This window comes from Xenopus laevis, chromosome 2S, assembly GCF_017654675.1.
Source record: "Xenopus laevis strain J_2021 chromosome 2S, Xenopus_laevis_v10.1, whole genome shotgun sequence".
Classification (NCBI taxonomy): Eukaryota; Metazoa; Chordata; class Amphibia; order Anura; family Pipidae; genus Xenopus; species Xenopus laevis.
Genome location: NC_054374.1, coordinates 36,011,474 through 36,030,276, shown reverse-complemented (window position 1 = coordinate 36,030,276; position 18,803 = coordinate 36,011,474).

The following is an 18,803-nucleotide window of genomic DNA, read 5'->3' as shown; positions in this document are numbered from 1 at the left end:
TGTGAGCAACAGGTTGCTCTGCAACCCCTTGGATGTTGCTTCCAGTGGCCTCAAAGCAGGTGCTTATTTTTGAATTCCAGGCTTGGAGGCAAGTTTTGGTTGCTTAAAAACCAGATGGACTGCCAAACAGACCCTCCTGTAGGCTGTCAGTCCACATAGGGGCTGCCAATAGCCAATCACAACCCTTGTTTGGCACTACCCAGGAACATTTTTCGTTCTTGTGTTGCACCTCAACTCTTTTTAAATCTCAATGTTGCTCATGGGTGAAAAAGGTTGGGGACCCCTGCTCTAGGCATTGAACATTCTGGATAACAGGTCTCATACCTGTAGTTAGTTAGCCAAAAAATTTAATTTATAAAGACTGGAGTGACTGGATGTGTCACATAATAGCCAGAACACTACTTCTGTTCTGTTATGTTAGACATCCGCTCACTCCAGCATTTATAGATTCAATTTGTGATCAACGAATAAGATTGAAAACAATTTGATTTGATTTTGCACAGCCCATTTACCCAGTTTTTATTTTTACACTGAACTGTTCCTTTAAGTGTGAGTTCTGGATTATTTAAAGTTTTGAATTAAAATGGATTAATTACATTTTAAACATATAGTATTGCTTGACTGAAGGTTTCCAGAGAACTATGTGAAAGCTGCACAAAATGCACTTTCATGGCTATTTGGATAGCTTTAACTTTCCTGAATAGGGAGCTGGTGCAGTCTAGGCAGCAGATCTGTAAAATGGATTAGTTAGATCTTAATATATATAATATATATAAAACATTCAGAAATTCATGTTTGCATTAGTATGTGCAATTGCACGTAGTTCAGAACAGGAGGCAAAAAGGACTGAGCTGCTCCAAGTGCAACTATACAGAAGTGCAAAGGGCTCCCTTTGACCTACTTTAAAAAGTGGTACTTATTTATGAAATCTATATTATACTGCTATTAAGGCCATTATGTTTGGATAAAGTAGAATGCTTGGCACTGGATAATTTATTAATCACAATAAGGCCTTGTCCTTGGTTGGAGACTGAAGTCTGCCTTTAGCCCTTGCCACTCTTATCTACTGGCCTTCCAATATGACATATTACGTGAAATATATGAGTTTACTCTGTGTGCCAATCCAAGGATAATGCAACAATAAGACGATTTTTCTACACAGGGATAAAATCAATTTCTCCTAGTGACTCTGTCCTAGTGTTTTTAATACGGGTATGGGACCTATTATCCTGAATGCTCGGGACCTGGGGTTTTCCGGATAAAGGATCTTTCCGTAAATTGGATCTTCATACCTTAAGTCTACTAGAAAATCATGTAAACATTAAATAAACCCAACAAACTTGTTTTGCCTCCAATAAGGATTAAGCAAATCTTAGTCGGGATCAAGTACAAGCTACTGTTTTATTATTACCGAGAAAAAGGAAATCAATTTTAAAAATCTGGATTATTTGATTATAATGGAGTCTATCGGAGACAACATTTCCTTAATTCGGAGCTTTCTCGATAATGGGTTTCTGGATAACGGATCCCATACCTGTAATAATTATATTGTTACCGTGACAACAAACATTTGAAAAGACTGAAGGAGGATGTCACACTACTCAGCACAGAACAAACATCTTGACATAACAAGCAGCGCTTAGAGTTTGTGTGGTTTCTTGCCAGTGTGCGGCCGAGGAACAGCAAATTTTAGGTAAACAAACACCTGCATGTTTATCTGCTTCCCAGTGCCGAGGCCCATGGGTCCCCTTAATAACAGTCTAATGAGCCCATCCAGGCCGGATACACGGCTGACTGACAAATGGTCGATGGGCACAAGAGCAGATGGCGTTTAGTTTAGACTGGGGCTTTATCATGCAGAGAATCTCTTGATGAGTGCTCGGTGGATTAAGTGACAGCAATTTTGTCACTAACAAGATTGCTTAGCGCTTTATCAGAACACACACTTGTTGAAAGAGGGCACATTTTCCTCCTGAACAGCATACTTCACATTTAGTTAATAGAGGTTATTGGAGGATGATAATATAAACCTTTTGCTAGCCAGGCTGTACAGAGTCCCATTCCTTACTCCCTCGCTGCTTATTGGTTTCACTTTGGACAACTCTTGCTTAGGGACAGTGCCCAAGAGGCTCCTATATGCACTCTCAGTCAATTTATTTCCGGTATTTCAGTAAAGACATTTTCCCAGTAAGAACATGTATTTTAAAGCAGATCTGTTGTGCTAACTGCGTACAGTATATCTGATACCTAATCCAATTTTATAAAATCAATTCTCAATTTAATGTGTTTGTGTTTTAGGTATGTTTTTCATATGGGCCCCTCCATGGCACCTATAGGATTTTGCACCCATACTGTTTTCTGTCTGATGGCAGTAGTACTCAAAACAGCAATTTCTCATAGAAATCTCTGGGGCGTTCTGTGCCTGGAACACATATTATGTGCCTGAAGCACACCTACAGTAAAAAATGCATGCTTGATCTTTTCTGAACAGAAGTCCATTTAACAAGCTGAGAGGGGCCTTTTGACAACAGTTTTCTCGGCCAGTGGCCCGAGAAAACACAAAACAAAGCTGTTTCTCCACCTGTTTAGCATGGCAATGCAGTGCCTATCCCTACACTTAAACCAAGGACCATATGGGTGCAGATCCAACCCATATGCAGGCAGAGAAACAGCCTCATATAACATTAGCCAAAGTGCTTGCAGTAATCCCTCTATTTGTCTCCTCTGCAGGCCTCTTGTCTTACAGGTATAAGCAACTTAGTTTTGCTAAAAGCAGACTGGAATCATACAGTAAGGTGCCTCCAAGTAGTCACACACACTGCTGTGAATCCCTTGCAGAAAGCCAGAGGGGCAAATTTACTAACCGGCAAAAAATTCACCAGCGACGGCTTCGCAGCCTCTTCACCAGGAGAAAATTCACTCAGACAACGCTAATTTACTAAGATGTGAAGTTTCGTTCTGGGCATCGGACGCTGGCGAATTTTCGTTAGTGTTACTTCGGCAAGGCGAGCAAATCAAAGAGAAGGAGCGATAGCGTTCAAGTCTGCCCAGTGCAACTTCATTAGAGGACTTCGCTCAGGCTAATTTGCATAGGGTGGGAAATTTAAACTTGAATGGAGGTCTGTTTGTTACATGTTGCAGCTAATACAGTACATTTCCACTGATAACTACACAGGGAAATAAGGCCATTACAGTTGTTTCAATGCCCTACACATGAGCCCGGGGCCACCATTAGAAATCACAGGGCCCCTTACAACAACATTTTCGGGGCTGTCTGGGCCCTGCCCACCCTGGCACCAAAGCCCCACCCCTGATCCCTCCTACTCCACATCACAGTTAAAAGATCACACAGACATCAGCGCTAAAAAGTAACCCCCCCACGCAAGCAAGTTATAAAAAGCTATTGATGGTCAGGGTCCCCTTATAAGTTAAAAAAAACATTGGTGCCAGGGCCCCCCATAAAAGTTTTTTTTTTAAAAACATTGGTGCCAGGGCCCCCCTTACAAGTAAAAAAAAATCGGGTCCCAATGAATATTTTTTAAAAAAACATTGGCACCAGGGCCCCCCTTACAAGTTGAAAAAAATTGGGGCCCCAAAATATATTTTTTTAAAATAATTGTTGGCAGGGGCCTATAGAATATTAAAATAATACATTGGTGGCCAGGGTATTTAAAAAAAAACAAAAACACAAATTGGTGTTCAGTAGAATTGAACTTGTGGCTTCAGGACTTCAATTTTGCCTCCTTTCGTGACTTTCGTGGGTCTTTTCATCGCTTCAGGACTTTAATTTCGGTTGTTTTCGTGACTTCGGGTCTTTTCGCCTCTTCGGGAGTTTAGCTTCGGTTGTTTTCGTGGCTTTGGGTCTTTTCGCCACTTCGGGACTTCGGTTTTTCGGCACTTCCGCAATTCGGCTGTTCAGAACTTTGCGAAAGGCCGCACGGCTTCGGCGCTGTCAAGAGGGGCTCGGCTCTTTTTAAAGTGCAGCACTGCCGGGCCCCCCTGATGGCGGCCCTGCATGAGCCCACTTCAAAATAATGTTCCATATGTTAGAAAATGTATGGGGGAAACTGGGAACCCGAAAAAAAATGTATGCCTTTTGCAGCCTATCACCCTGAACAACTGAAAAGTCGCCAGCATTTTTTGAACTTAGAAATCCACTCAAAAATGATGATGTAAGTAACTGAAGATTGAGGATGTTCTATGTACTCCAGTGCACTTCGCCTGGTCTGAGCTAGCGAAGGCAAGTCTGGTGAAAGAGGTAACGTTCAGTAAAATCTGCATGTTGAATTTGCGGAGTAACGTCCATTTGCCAGAGCGAATAGTCGCCTGGTGTTAGAGTGCAAATCACCGCTAGCGTCTATCTCCTTCGCTAGCGAATTGTCGCTTGTGTCCGTTATTAAATTGGTGAAGTGACCAAAAGTGGTAACTTTTGGTCGCCAGCGTTAGTCACTTCGCCCTTTAGTAAATTTACCCCCTGCTTTGAAAATCGATGTTCTCGTAACTGAGGGGAACACGCTTTCTTCTTACTACAACCAAGGGATAATGTAGTATTTTTGTAGATAATGTAGTCTTACATAATGTACTTTGACATTTCATCTCATGTTTATTTTCTTTTACATTGACTAGATAGTTTAACAGGAGGGCTTGGCATGGCATGTTTTGCCCCCCCCCCCAAAAAAAACTCTACATATGTACTGTTCTAGTATACACAGGTATGCAGTAGCAGTTGCCATATTGCTTCTTTTCCAAAGCCATTTTCCAAAGTCTTCAGTAACCACAGGAATATGTATCAGAGCCCACAAAAAGTCATATTGTACAGGAGTGCAGCACGTGTATGCTAAGGCAGCCAATAGGCAGGGATAACTATGTTATGCTCCTTTTCCTGATTATACAATAACATTATTTACCACAGAGCTGACTTACAGTGCCTGCTTTAGCATATAGTAACACCTAACATTACACACCTATAAATAGAGTTTCCAAGCCAGCACGTACACATTCTATTCAGTTTACCTACAATCACGTATATTGTGTGCAAAACTAGTCATGGGATTGCCCATTGCCCAAAGGCTACCCCAAAAAAATCTGAGGTGTCGAAGGCAAGTCTGGCGCAAGAGGTAACGTTCAGTAAAATCCGCATCTTAGTGAATTTGCGTAGTTACGTCCATTCGCCAGAGCGCAAATTCGCCAGGCGTTAGGGAGCGAAGTACCGCTAGAGTCTATCTCCTTCGCTAGCGAAGCTACGCCAGTGACTGTTAGTAAATTGTTGAAGTACCAACATGACGTCATGTTGGAGAATTTTCGCCCCCGCATTAGTCACTTCGCCCTTTAGTAAATTTGCCCCCATAACTTGTTCAAAATGTGCTCACTTTACTGAAGTGTAGTAAAGGTCTAAAGTAAGGACTCAAAGAAATGAAGATTTGAAACACATAGGACCAGCAAAATGAAGGGAGAGATGCAGAAGTGTCACTAAAACACATAACTCAGAATCACAGCAGTGCAGAACTTCTACAGACTGAACATCAAGAAATTACCACTACATAACTCCCTGCTGTCCTGGTATTCACGGGACAGTCCTGATTTTGACAGCTCAACCCACAGTCCCGGATTGTTACTGGAATGTCCAGACTTTCTATTTGATCTCCTGCACTGAACAGCCAGAAAAAGATACAAAGTTTCTAACTTAATTGGCTTTTGGCAGAGAGACCAAAATATATGGCAGGTGCACTTTTGTAACAATTTAAGATAAGCATAGAAACAGTTGTAACAATTTAAGACAAGCAGGTCTCTTGGGGAAACGGTGACTTGTTGCTTAATGGTCCATTCACCTTCATTAGCAAAACTGTAATAACAAGCAGAAAAGCGTTCAAAGTTTCATAAACTGCAGAATGCAACATGGTAATTAGGGGGTGTGGCCTCAAAATGGGTGTGGCCCGTAGGCAAATCTTTTTGTCCCTCTTTCTATATCCAAAATGTTGGGAGGTATTCCACTAGGATGTCAGCGATGCAATGCAGTAATAATTCAGTCAATGGACATTACACGAGTTCTGAGCGGCAAGGCATGTCAACTGGTGGAGAAGTGCTGCTTGGAATCAGCAAACTAAATGCATCTGATACATCATACAATAATAGTTTCTATGTATGTGGCAAGGCAAAGCTAAATCTGCAGCCAGTCATAATGCAATGTAGGTCAGATGCCACCTGTGTCCTACATTTGTGCAAATGCAAAGCAATCTTCAGAGCTCAAGCAGAAGCTCAAAGCAAACCACATGAAAAAAAACAATTTGGTTATATTTCTCAGCACAGGAAACATGTGGTCAACACAAAGAACTACCTGAAGTCTCTTGAAGGTCAAAATGAGAAGAAAAAAAACACGTTCTTTTCTTTATATAAAAAAAAAAATTGTTAAAAGCAAGAATCTCTTATACGCGAGTGCTTTAAAACAGGCGTCGATTTCGGAATACGTCTACGGTCTTTATATCATGACTATGTGCAGAATTAGTGCAGAAAAAATGGGGCCAGAAAGCCTGACACCTGAGGTTGCAGATTAATCATTCTACACAATAATAGCTTTATAGAGTGTCACTGAATCCACTACTTGGTTCAAGATTTTCCTAATCAAAATACATACAAAAGTAAATGCTGTGATTCGGTTAAATCCTGTGCATCTAAACCAAAACAGAACCCTTAATCAGTGGCTCTCAAAGAGTGGGATTTGCTCCTATTGGGGGGCCAGGAGCAGTGATGGAGGGACCCAGTCTGAAGTCCAGTTAGGGTGACAATCGGATTTTCTCTGCTAGAGGTAAAAGTGTTTTAATGTATCTACAACCTTCTTCTGAATGAAAACCAATAGCAGCAAATGCTGGACCTCCAAGGGGGTAAAGGAAATGGGTCTGACAAACACTACAGGGAAAATTTACTAAGCGGCGAAAATTTGCCAGCGACGGCTTTGCAGCAATCGCAACACTTCAGCAGGCGTAAATTCACTAGGACAATGCAAATTCACTATAATGCGAAGCTGCGTCCAGGATGCCGAACGCTGTCGAATTTTCACTAGCGTTACTTAGGCAAGCAAAGTGAAGTTGCACTAGCGTTGGTTAATTTGCATACGGCGGAAAGTGAAATTACAAAGCACGTACTTGCAGCAAATACATTACATTACACAAGTCCAGGGAACCTTAATAAAATAAAATAGTGCCCTACACATGTGCCCAGTGTATATTTTATGTGCCATATGTTAGGAAATGTATGTGGGAGACCGGGTACCCAAAAATATTTTTACAGACTTTTTCAACAATAAATTGAGGAAGCCTTATACATTCCATTGCACTTCACCTGGTCTGAGCTGGCGAAGGCAAGTCTGGCGGAACAGGTAACGTTCAGTAAAATGCGAATCTTAGTGAATTAGCGGACTTACATCAATTCGCCAGTGCGAAAATCCGACGATAGAGTGCGAATGAGCGCTAGTGTATGTCTCTTTCGCTAGAGAATTTTCGCCTGTGTCTGTTAGTAAATCGGCGAAGTTACGAAATGACGTCACACTGGCGAATTTTCGCTGGCGTTAGTCACTTCACCCTTAAGTAAATTTGCCCCTACTTGTTAAGCAAGGGCATTTCTATTCCTCACCATTGTGTATAATCAACATTACGGGGCAGATATACTAAGGGTCGAATTTCGAAGTACAAAAAACTTCGAAATTCGTCCATCAAATTAAAAAACTTCGAATTCGACTATCGAATTCAAAGTTTTTTCAACAAATTTGGCAATCCTGCAATCGAATAAAAATCTAAGGATTTCAGCGATCGACCGAACGATTTTTATTCGATGTGTAAAGACTTAGAAAATGATTGTAGAAGGTCCCCATAGGCTAACATAGCACTTCGGCAGGTTTAACTTGGCGAAGTATTGAAGTTGAAGGTTTTTTTTTAAAGAGACAGTACTTTGATTATCGAATGGTCGAATATTCAAACGATTTTTACTTCGAATAGATGTTGAAGTAAATTCGAAGTCGTAGTATCCTATTCGATGGTCGAAGTATCCAAAAAATTATTTCGAATTTTTTTACTTTGAAAATTCCCTCGAATTCACTTCGACCCTTCGTAAATCTGCCCCTACGTGTCACTGCTTTTCTAACAGTACAAGTTACGGAGTGGCAGGACACTCAGGACTCAACAGGGCCCTGTTTTACCATCTGCCTGGTCTGCTTCTTGTTCTGAATTTTCAGTGTGACTACAGAAGAGTGCAGCATTCCCTGGGGTACGAGTTCTTTTTTTATAAGCATTACGAAACACACTCACCCTCCCATTAGTGCTCTATCACTTGTGTTTGGGTAAAAGTCAATTATCCTTAATGTGTTGGGGAGCCACTTTAGAATGACAAACACAAGTTATAAGCAGTTATTTATATGTATTGTGAAAGTGCTGTTTTTGAAATAGTGTTACTATTACTTTAAGGCAGCGTTGTGTGTGAAGCATGAGAAATACCAATTCCTTCTGCCTATATTTAGGGGCCAATTCATTAACTTCGAGTGAAGGGTTCGAAGTATAAAAAACTTCGAATCTCAAAGTGTTTTTTGGGCTACTTCGACCTTCGACTACGACTTCGACTTCGAATCGAAGGATTCAAACTAAAAATTGTTCGACTATTCGACCATTCAATAGTCGAAGTACTGTCTCTTTAAGAAAAAACTTCGACCCCCTAGTTCGCCACCTAAAAGCTACCGAACCAAATGTTTTTGGTCGAAGGATAATCCTTCAATCGTTGGATTTGAAATCCTTCAAATCGTTCGATCGAAGGATTATTCCTTTGATCGTTCGATCGCAGTTTTTGCGCAAAATCCTTCGACTTCGATATTCTAAATCGAAGGATTTTCATTCCCAGTCGAATATCGAGGGTTAATTAACCCTCGATATTCGACTCTTGATGCATCTGCCCCATAATGTACAACGTGGCTTTTTGGCTTGTTTTATCCATCCTTACCCTAACTTCTCTGGTCAACCACATTAGCTGTAACGTCTATTACCATATGTTGTTTGTTGGGCAAAATCACTGTAATTTAACGGCCCCTTTGGCTGTCAGCCATTGATTTCCTGTTGCCTAAAGGGACAAAATACACCTGTATTCAGTCGGAAACCCAATAAATCAGGTTGTATTAGCATTCAATCTGCCTATTATCCAAATCCACTTTCATTTTATATTTGCAGTTTGCACACACCCCCTTGGCTCTTCAAAGCAACTGTGGAAGGAAGTGAATGTGATTAGCAGCTTCAGGTAACAACATAAAAGATTCCTGTCTAATATCTCAGAGTTATTACAAACATTGCCATTTCAGTGTCATTTTACTAAAGGAATGGTTGCAATGCTCTCTTGTGGTTAAACATTGTAATGCAGTTTTACCTGTTCTGGTAACTTAGCTATAAATTCTTAAAAACTATGTGCACATCATGATTATTTTCAACGGGTTTAGCATACCGAATGTAATTAACTAAACCTAATATTAAAAGTAAAAATAATAGGGAGATCATGCCCATGGGGCAAATTTACTTACCTCCGAAAATCCGGCAGCGTTGGCTTCGCTGACATCGCAACACTTCGCCAGGAGTAAATTCGCCTGGACAACGCTAATTCACGAAGATCCGAAGTTGCGCACAGGGTACCGAACACTTGTGAAGTTGCACTAGCGAAAATACGATCAGCGGTTAGAAGTTGCCTAATCAGTGGCGTAACTACCGGGGGAGCAGGGGGTGTGATTGGGCCAGGGCCCGCACCCCCTCAGGGCCCCCCGGCAGCTTGCGCGCCACTGAATTCGACGAAGTTCCGGGCGTACGGAGGGGGTGGGGGGCCAGGCTGCAAGTTCCGCGCCAGGGCCCGCCCCCCTCTATTTACGTTACTGTGCCTAATTTGCATACGGCGTGCAGTTAAAGTACAATGGACGTGCTGCAGCAAACACATTACACTACACAAGGCCATGGAAACGAAATAAAAGTTATATAGAGTTGTTATAATGCCCTACACATGTGCCCACAGTATAGTTTAGGTGCCATATGTTATCAAATGTAGGGGGGAAGGAGGGTACCCCAAAAAAATTTTTGATCTTTTTCAGCCTATCACCCTGTAAAAAGGAAAAGATGCCAGCGTTGTTTTGGGACTTAGAAAAAATGTAAACGCTTTTTTTACAAACTCCTATCTACTTTATTGCACTTCGCGTGGTCTGAGCTGGCAAAATAAACTCTGGCGCAAGAGATAACGTTCAGTAAAATTAAAAACTTAGTGAATTAGCGTAGTTACGTCCATTTGCCAGAGCGAAGATTAGCCTGCCGATAGAGTGTGAAGTTGCACTAGAATCAGCACCCGTTAGTAAATCAGCCACTTCGCCCTTTAGTAAATTTGCCCCCTTGAGTTCAGATATTTTTAAATAAAAAAGAAGTGCATTTGGGGGTATGGCCAAATATTAAGGGATGCACCTAATCCACTATTTTCGATTCCACCGAACCCTTGAATCCCTTGTGAAAGATTCCGCCGAATAACGAACCGAAATCCTAATTTGAATATGCAAATTAGGAATGGGAAGGGGGAAAACATTTTTTACTTCCTTGTGTTGTGACAAATTAGAATTCGGATTCGGTTCAGCCGGGCAGAAGGATTCAGCCGAATCTGAATCCTGCTGATAAAGGCCGAATCCTGGCCAAATCCCGTGAATCCTGGATTCGGTGCATCCCTACATATATTACTAACAAACTACTGATTCTATAAATGTACCCTTACAGTAGCTAAAGTATACCCGATACCCGAAGCATTAAAAGAGTTTCCAAGATGGGACCTAAGATGACGCACATGTGTCTGTGTCGGCGTCCGTCTTGGCATGTACTCTCATGCGCGCTGAAACCTCACAGGTAACTGATTCATATCATGATGAGCCCTGGTATAATTTAATGCACAGACCCCTGATATTGTAGTTTGATCAGTTAGTTTTGAACAGTTCTGAAACCGGACTGTAACATTTTAACAAATCCAAAAGATATGCGACAGTTATAGACTATAGATGACAAACTATAGAGCTTTTATTGCTGCAGCAAATGAGTGTGAGTGTAGAACATTCTGCTCTAGACGCCTCCATGCTAAGTTCCTTTAGAGGTCATGTGTACATTAAATTGAATGCAGACTATGCACAGTTTAACCACTGGTGGGTGAAACATATTTTGAAGGGCTGAATTGATCAAGAATGAGCTGAATAATATGTAATATAAATACTATACTACATTCCCGAGATCCTAGTATAGTTGCAGCCAATGAATGACAGGAGGTACAAAAGGCAAACAAAATAAATACAAGTCACTCAGAGTCATTATAGTAATGTTTGATACATTTCGGCTCTACTCAATTTGCCTTTTTATAAAAATCTCGCTTTTTATCCTACTTACTGCTGCTGATACAGGTACGGAACCTATTATTCTCGATGCTTGAATCCGGGGTTTTCCAGATAAGGAATCTGTCCGTAATTTGGATCTCCATACTTTAAATAAACTTAAAAGATTTGTTTTTCCTTGATTGATTATATCTTAGTTTTGATCAAGTAAAAGGTACTGTTTTGTTATTATACAGAAAAAGGAAATCCTTTTTAAAAATGTAAATTGTTTTATTAAAATGGAGTCTATGGTCGATGGCCTTCCTGTAATTCGGAGCTTTATGGATAATAGGTTTACAGATAATTAATCCCATACCGGTATATGTATTGTATTGTATTCACTAGCACACTCTGTGTGAGGACACTTTAACATAGAGAATCTAATGGGGCCACAAAAAAATCCAGAATATTTCTATGCACACCATCCCTAATCCATGGGCTGTGAGTGTTTTCTATGGATTCCCTTACAGTCACTTTACTATATTAATACAGTTACTATTTTTTTTTTTTTTGCTCACTGCACAAATAGGCAATGAGCACTTCATTAACCACATACTTGCCAGTATGATCACTGCAGAAATGGCCATTGAGCACTCCATGAACCCTAGACATGCCAGTAAGAACACTGCATAAATGGATAGATTGAAAGTATACCTCACCCTAGCAGAATACCACAACATCTTCTTCTTTTCTAATGCGACTTGCCTTGCTCTGCCTCCTCTGTCTCACTGAAACTGCAGTAAAAAAGACAGCATTCTACAGTCCATCCAATCAGGAAGCCGTGAGCATTGTTGGCTTGTTGGTAGGACGGGTCCTTTTCAACCCAGCAGTGGTCCCCTTTAGGACCCGGACACATCCTAGTCTGGGACGAGGAAGCACCTAGGAGCAGGGTCTAGAACTAGGGGTAGGCAGAAGAGGCACATGCATAGGGTGCAAAGCTGTGGGGATGCCGGCACATACCTTCTCTACCACCTACCCCTAGTCTGGTCCCCCTGTCTCCACTCTCCTCACTCGTGTATCTTCGATCATGCATTTGTTTGCGGGTCTGTTTGCACAAGCTCTCGTTTACACGTTTATATGCGAGTGCACATGCAAAGGGGGTGGCAGGTGATGTGACGAGGCAAGGCTGCCTAGGGCATTTGGCCGGCCTGGCCCGTGGCGCTGGTCAAAAGTACAGACACATAGCTGTTGCCAATACCTGCTACGCACTCAACTTTTCCATGTTTTCAGTCATGTCATTTTTTGATGACTATAACTATATAACTATATCTTGTCTTATCTTTCACTAACATACATATTAGAAAATACCTCCAATATCTACTTTTCATTCACCCTCACTCCTTCTGTCTGCTCCTTTCCCAGAAAAAGGACTCTGTTATTTCCAGGTCAGTAATTACTGCATATTCTTGGGATGTATTGCCACTGACATTCACCAACATCCTTCAGTGACATTATACATTATAGAAGAGTCTGTTATTTGTATGACTAGTGAGAAATGTATTTTTTACATATTGGCACAAACGTAAAAGTACATATTCTTTTCCAGAGACAGATGGCTTGCTTAAGACTATTACAGTTTGGCAATACTTATAATAAAGGGATGGTTCATATTTAAGTTTACTTTTAGTATGTTATAAAATGGCCAATTCTAAGCAACTTTTCTATTGGTCTTTATTTTTTTATCGTTTTATTGAAAAAAATCATTATTTGACGTTTTCTTCTGATTCTTTCCAGCTTTCAAATGGTAATAAGGCTTTCAAATGCTCTGAAGGCTACAAATGTATTATTATTGCTACTTTTTATTACTCTTATATTCATGCCCTGTCCTATTCATATTCCAGTCTCTTATTTAAATGAGTGCATGGTTGCCAGGGTAATTTGGACCCGATCAAACAGATTGCTGAAATGGCAAACTGGAGAGCTGCTGAATAAAAAGCTAAATAAGGCTAAATAAGGCAAAAACCATAAATATTAAAGAATGAAAACAAATTGCAAATTGTCTCAGAATATCACTCTCTGGGGTATATTTATCAAAAAGTGGAGTTAGAGATCACCACAGTCAGTGACGGAATTTCACTCTAGTGGACTGTGATTATGTCAAAGGTTTTTAAGATGAAAACTGCACTGGCCCGGGGTTCTTCTAGCAGCACTACAGAGAAATCCTCTTCCAGCTTCTTCAGTTTCCAAATTTCCCGGGGCAGACGCATGCGCAGTAGAGCGAAAAACTGACTTTTTCTTTTTCGTCTTTGCATGCGCAGTTGCGAGAAGACCCGAAGAAGCAGAAAGGAGAAAATTAGTTCATACTTACCGAAATTTTCTTTTCCTGGCCATCCTCCCCGTCAGCATAAAATACACGAATGGGTTAATCTCCTGCTGCTTCCCAGCCTGGACAGAAGAACATGTTAATTTCCTTAGCCATAAAGCCCAACCCCCTTCTGACTCAATCAGTCTCTTTATAAAGCAAACAAAGAAACAAAAAAAGGGTGGGTATGCTGACGGGGAGGATGGCCAGGAAAAGAAAATTTCGGTAAGTATGAACTAATTTTCTCCTTTCCTGGCCATCCTCCGTCAGCATAAAATACACGAATGGGTCATACCCAAGCAATCAAATAAAGGGAGGGAGACAATGATGCTTAATTTCTTTTATATGCAGAACAAAGAATAGATTGCCCAAACTGGGCTTGAGCTGAAGACATGACATCTAATCTGTAATGCCTTATAAACGTGTTGGGAGTGACCCAAGTCGCAGCCCTGCAGATTTCCTCAGACGAAATTCCTGCCTCTGCTGCCCAAGAGGCGGCCATGCCACGTGTAGAATGTGCCTTAACTCCTCCAGGCAAAGAACTGCCCTGCTCCTTGTAAGCTGAAGCTATGGCCTTGACTATCCAGGAACTTAACGTAGATTTAGAAGCTTGCTCCCCTTTCTCTTTCCTGCTGGAATGATAAACAACATCCTTGATTTCCTGATGCTTTCCGTTCTCTTGATGTAAACCTCTAAGCATCTTTTAACATCCAGTGTTGAATCCTTCTCTTGAGAAGATATGGGAGGCTCAAAAGCTGGTAGGACAATAGGCTCATTGATATGAAATTTAGTTACAACCTTAGGAAGGAAACTTAGAACTGGCCTAAGAATCACCTTCTTTTCATGAAAGATGGTAAAAGGAGGATCCACAGAAAGGGCTTGAAGCTCGGAGATCCTTCTTGCTGATGTAATGGCCACTAGAAAAAAGGTTTTTAAAGTGAGTAACCACAAAGGTGCTTGTTCCAGAGGTTCAAAAGGCTCATTAGATAGGGCTTCCAATACTAGTGGAAGATCCCAGGTTGGAGAGACAGGCTTGGTTGGAGGTCGAATTCTAAGTACACCTTGGAAGAATCTTTCCACCAATGGATCCTTGGCATATCTTACTCCTAAGACTGCAGATAAAGCAGAAGTGTGACCCTTCAAAGTGCTGAGACTTAAACCCTTTTGAAGTCCTTGCTGGAGGAACTCCAAGACGTCCGCCACAGATGGTGTTAAAGGGTTAAGCTGCCTGTCTGAAGCCCAGGTAGAAAAGGTTTCCCAAACCTTATGATATTTAGCATTGGTGTTGCTTTTCCTAGCTTTAATCAGGGTCTCTATTACTGAATCTGAACAGCCTACTTCTTTTAAGATCTTCCTCTCAACCTCCAGGCCATCAGCTTGAGACTGGATGGATCGGGATGTTTCCACCTGCCCTGGAGAAGAAGGTCTCTGGTTTGAGGGAGCAACAAGGGTTCCGCTACTAACATCCGTCTGAGGAGTGGGTACCAGGGTCTCCTGGGCCAATCCGGGAGAATAGCAATCACTTCCATATTCGAGGTCAGGACCTTCCGCAAGACTCTCATTACTATTGGTATTGGAGGAAAAACATAGGCAAACAGACCCTCCCAATTCTGGGAGAGAGCATCCACCGCTGCAGCTCCTGGACAGGGGGCTCTGGAGAAGAAATTCTTCAGCTTGGCATTCTGCTCTGTCGCCATCAGATCTACTTCCGGACAACCCCAAAGAGATGTTATCCAAGCAAAGACCTCTTGATTTAGTTCCCACTCCCCCTTCGGTAAGTGGTGACGACTCAAGTAGTCTGCTTTCGAGTTTTTGAACTCCAGGAATATGCTGGGCTGTCAAGTCCTGAAGATGAATCTGAGCCCACTCCATAATTGGTGTTGTCTCTCTGAGTAGAGATCTGCTCCTTGTTCCACCCTGTCCTCTGATGTATGCTACAGCCGCAGCATTGTCCGTCCTGACCTTTACAAAGGATCCTAGGAGAGTTTCCTTGAAGGACACTAGAGCTTGAAGGATAGCTCTTAGCTCCAAGACGTTGGAAGGGACTGTGGATTGATCTTCCTGCCAAACTCCTTGTGCAAAGATATCTAGAAGGTGAGCTCCCCAGCCCGACCCGGAGGCATCCGTGAATACTTCTATCCATGGTGGCTCCTCCAAAGGAAAACCCTTCCTGAGATTGCTTGGAACCTTCCACCAAGCGAGGTGCTTCTTGCACTCTTGAGTGATCCGAATTGTCTGAGACCAATTCTGAACAATTGGATTCCATTGCCTGAGAAAAGATAATTGGACAGGTCTCATTCTCCACTTCGCCCACTTGACTAGGCCAATAGTTGAGGTTAGGAGACCTAACAGCCTCATGAATTTCCTTGCTGAAGTGCAAGACCTTTCCTGGAACTGAGATACCTGTAGAACAACATGTTGAATTCTTTGCAATGGAAGAGAAATCATCCCTAAAATTGTGTCTATCTGAGCCCCAAGATACACCATTCTCTGAACCGGAATCATCTGGCTCTTGGCTAGATTTACAATCCAACCAAACTTCTGCAAAACCTCTCTGGTTTGCTGCAGGTTGGATAATAGAGTCTTCGGATCTCTGGCTACTAGTAACAGGTCGTCCAGATAGTGGTAAATCTCTATGTTGTTTTGCCTCAATTTCGCTATTACCACAATAATCACCTTTGTAAAGGTTCTTGGTGAAGTTGCGAGTCCAAATGGGAGACAGCGAAACTGGTAATGTTGATCTCGCAAACAGAAGCGTAGATACTTCTGGTGTTCTTGAGCAATAGGGATATGTAGATAAGCGTCTTTTAAGTCCAAAGACGCAAGCCAATCTCCTGGATGAATGACAGCCTTTATTGTCGACAAGGTTTCCATCTTGAATGGCTGATACTTTAGAAATTTGTTTATTTCTCGAAGATCCAATATTGGACGTAGATCTCCGGAAGCTTTGGTGACTAGAAAAAGAGGAGAATAGAACCCTTTTCTTTCCTCTTGAAGATGGACTACTGAAATTGCCTGTTTTAATAACAGTTGTTGGACATAATGAAAAAGAGCTTGCCTTTTTGAGGGCTCTTTGGGTATAGTGGTAAAAACAAAATGATCTACGGAAGGTTTTAAAGAAAAATCTAAACGGTAGCCTCTTTGTACAGTAGCGACTACCCAGGAATCCAAAATTTCTTGGGCCCATACCTCCTGAAATGCGAGCAGTCTTGCCCCAACAGGAGGATGGACAGGGAGACCGTCATTGAGCCTTTGGAGAGGGTTTAGGCGATCTTGGAGTCTTAACTCTGGATTTGAAAGCGGCCTGATTTGATCGCCAGGATGGGGTTCTGAAATCTCTTCCAAATCGGAATCCTCTAGACTCGTCTCTTCTTCGTGAAAACCCCTCTGGATGTTTTCGAGAATTGTCTCGAAAGCGTCTAGTCTGAGGCAAAAATGTGCTCTTTCCACCTGAAGATTTAGAAATGATGTCATCTAGAGCCTTCCCAAACAATCTCTTCCCCTCATAAGGCATCTTGCAAAGTGAATTCTTAGAAGCTGTGTCAGCAAACCAGGATCTCACCCAAAGGGCTCTACGGGCTGCAACGCCAAATGCCATGGCCCGTGCCGATAACTGCACTAAATCCAAAGAGGCTTGAAGGCAAAAATTAGATGCTAATCTAAAATCTTGAATACCTTCTAAGATCTTTTCTCTGGGCACCAAATCTCTCACAGCTTGCTCCAGATTCTCCGACCACAAAGAGAGAGCCTTAGTTACTGAAACCAAAGCCACTGATGGCTTACAGGCTGCACCCGCCGACATGTAACATTTCTTTAATTCAGATTCCATACGTCGGTCCATAGGGTGCTTCAGGGCAGAGATATCATCTATAGGTAACGCAGTCTTCCTAGACAATCTCGCTACCGGAGCATCCACAGAAGGAGGTGTACTACAAATTTCCTGAATATCATCTGAAAAGGGATATAACTTTTGAATCCTCTTTTCAACCGGGACTCTCTTAGAGATCTTTTCCCATTCAATACGGATCAGGTCTTGAACCTCCTTATGGACAGGAAAAACTGTCTTCTTTCTCTTAGAAAAAAGGAGGGAAGTTGAGGGCTGGTCTGGGTCCTCTAGATTCAGAGTACGCTTGATAGCTTTAATAAGAGGCACTAAATGCTTTTGATCAAAAACTGAAATTTCTTCATCAGCATCTTCCTCATCCGATGTATCAGTAGATGAGATCTCTTGCACAGAAGAATCCTTATTTATTAGAGATAGATCTGAAGTAGAGAGTACTGTCTCTTTAAGAGTCTGGGAGACTGCACTTTTAATCCACTGCATTAAAGACTGCTGATCCGGAAGACCAGAGGAAGTGGAAGGTATAGGTGGGTCTTGAGAGGGTCCCTCTATCTCCCTAGAAAGATATTCATCGAAGCAGTTTTGACAAACTCTTTTATCCTTAATGGCAGCATTGCTACAAGTCTTGCAGCGTCTCTCAGAATCATGCCTGCTCTTCTTACTTGGCTCTTCCAAAGGAGCAGAGGCACTATAGAAATAAGGATAGGCATAGCCGTTAGTGTGGGGATTCTTTTCGAAAGAAGGTGCAGAAAAAAATATCTTCTGTACTCACGTAGTGGCTTTAGGAGCGGCTCTCTTGGAGGCAGCCGAATCCATCGCATAACCCGCAGTTCAGCAACAAGGGCAGCGAGGAATCGGCAGGATGAACTTTTAAAAAGGTCACGATGACGTCATCGCGCGCACCAGAACCCGGAAGTGCGGTACGCAAATAGGAGCCGCAAAAGCGGCGAACATACCCTGGCCGCACAGGGTCCCCCTCCAAGCAACGCAGTTGCCGTACAGGATAGGGGCTACGGGCAGAGAGAAGATCCCCCAAGAACTGTGCCCGGTAATCTCTTCATGCTGTGAGTACTACAAAAACCAAAAAAGAAAAAGAAAAAGAAAAAAAAAAGGATTACACAGAGGGAACAATCTCCTCTGCTATCCAGACTGGGACAGAAGAAAAAAGACTGATTGAGTCAGAAGGGGGTTGGGCTTTATGGCTAAGGAAATTAACATGTTCTTCTGTCCAGGCTGGGAAGCAGCAGGAGATTAAC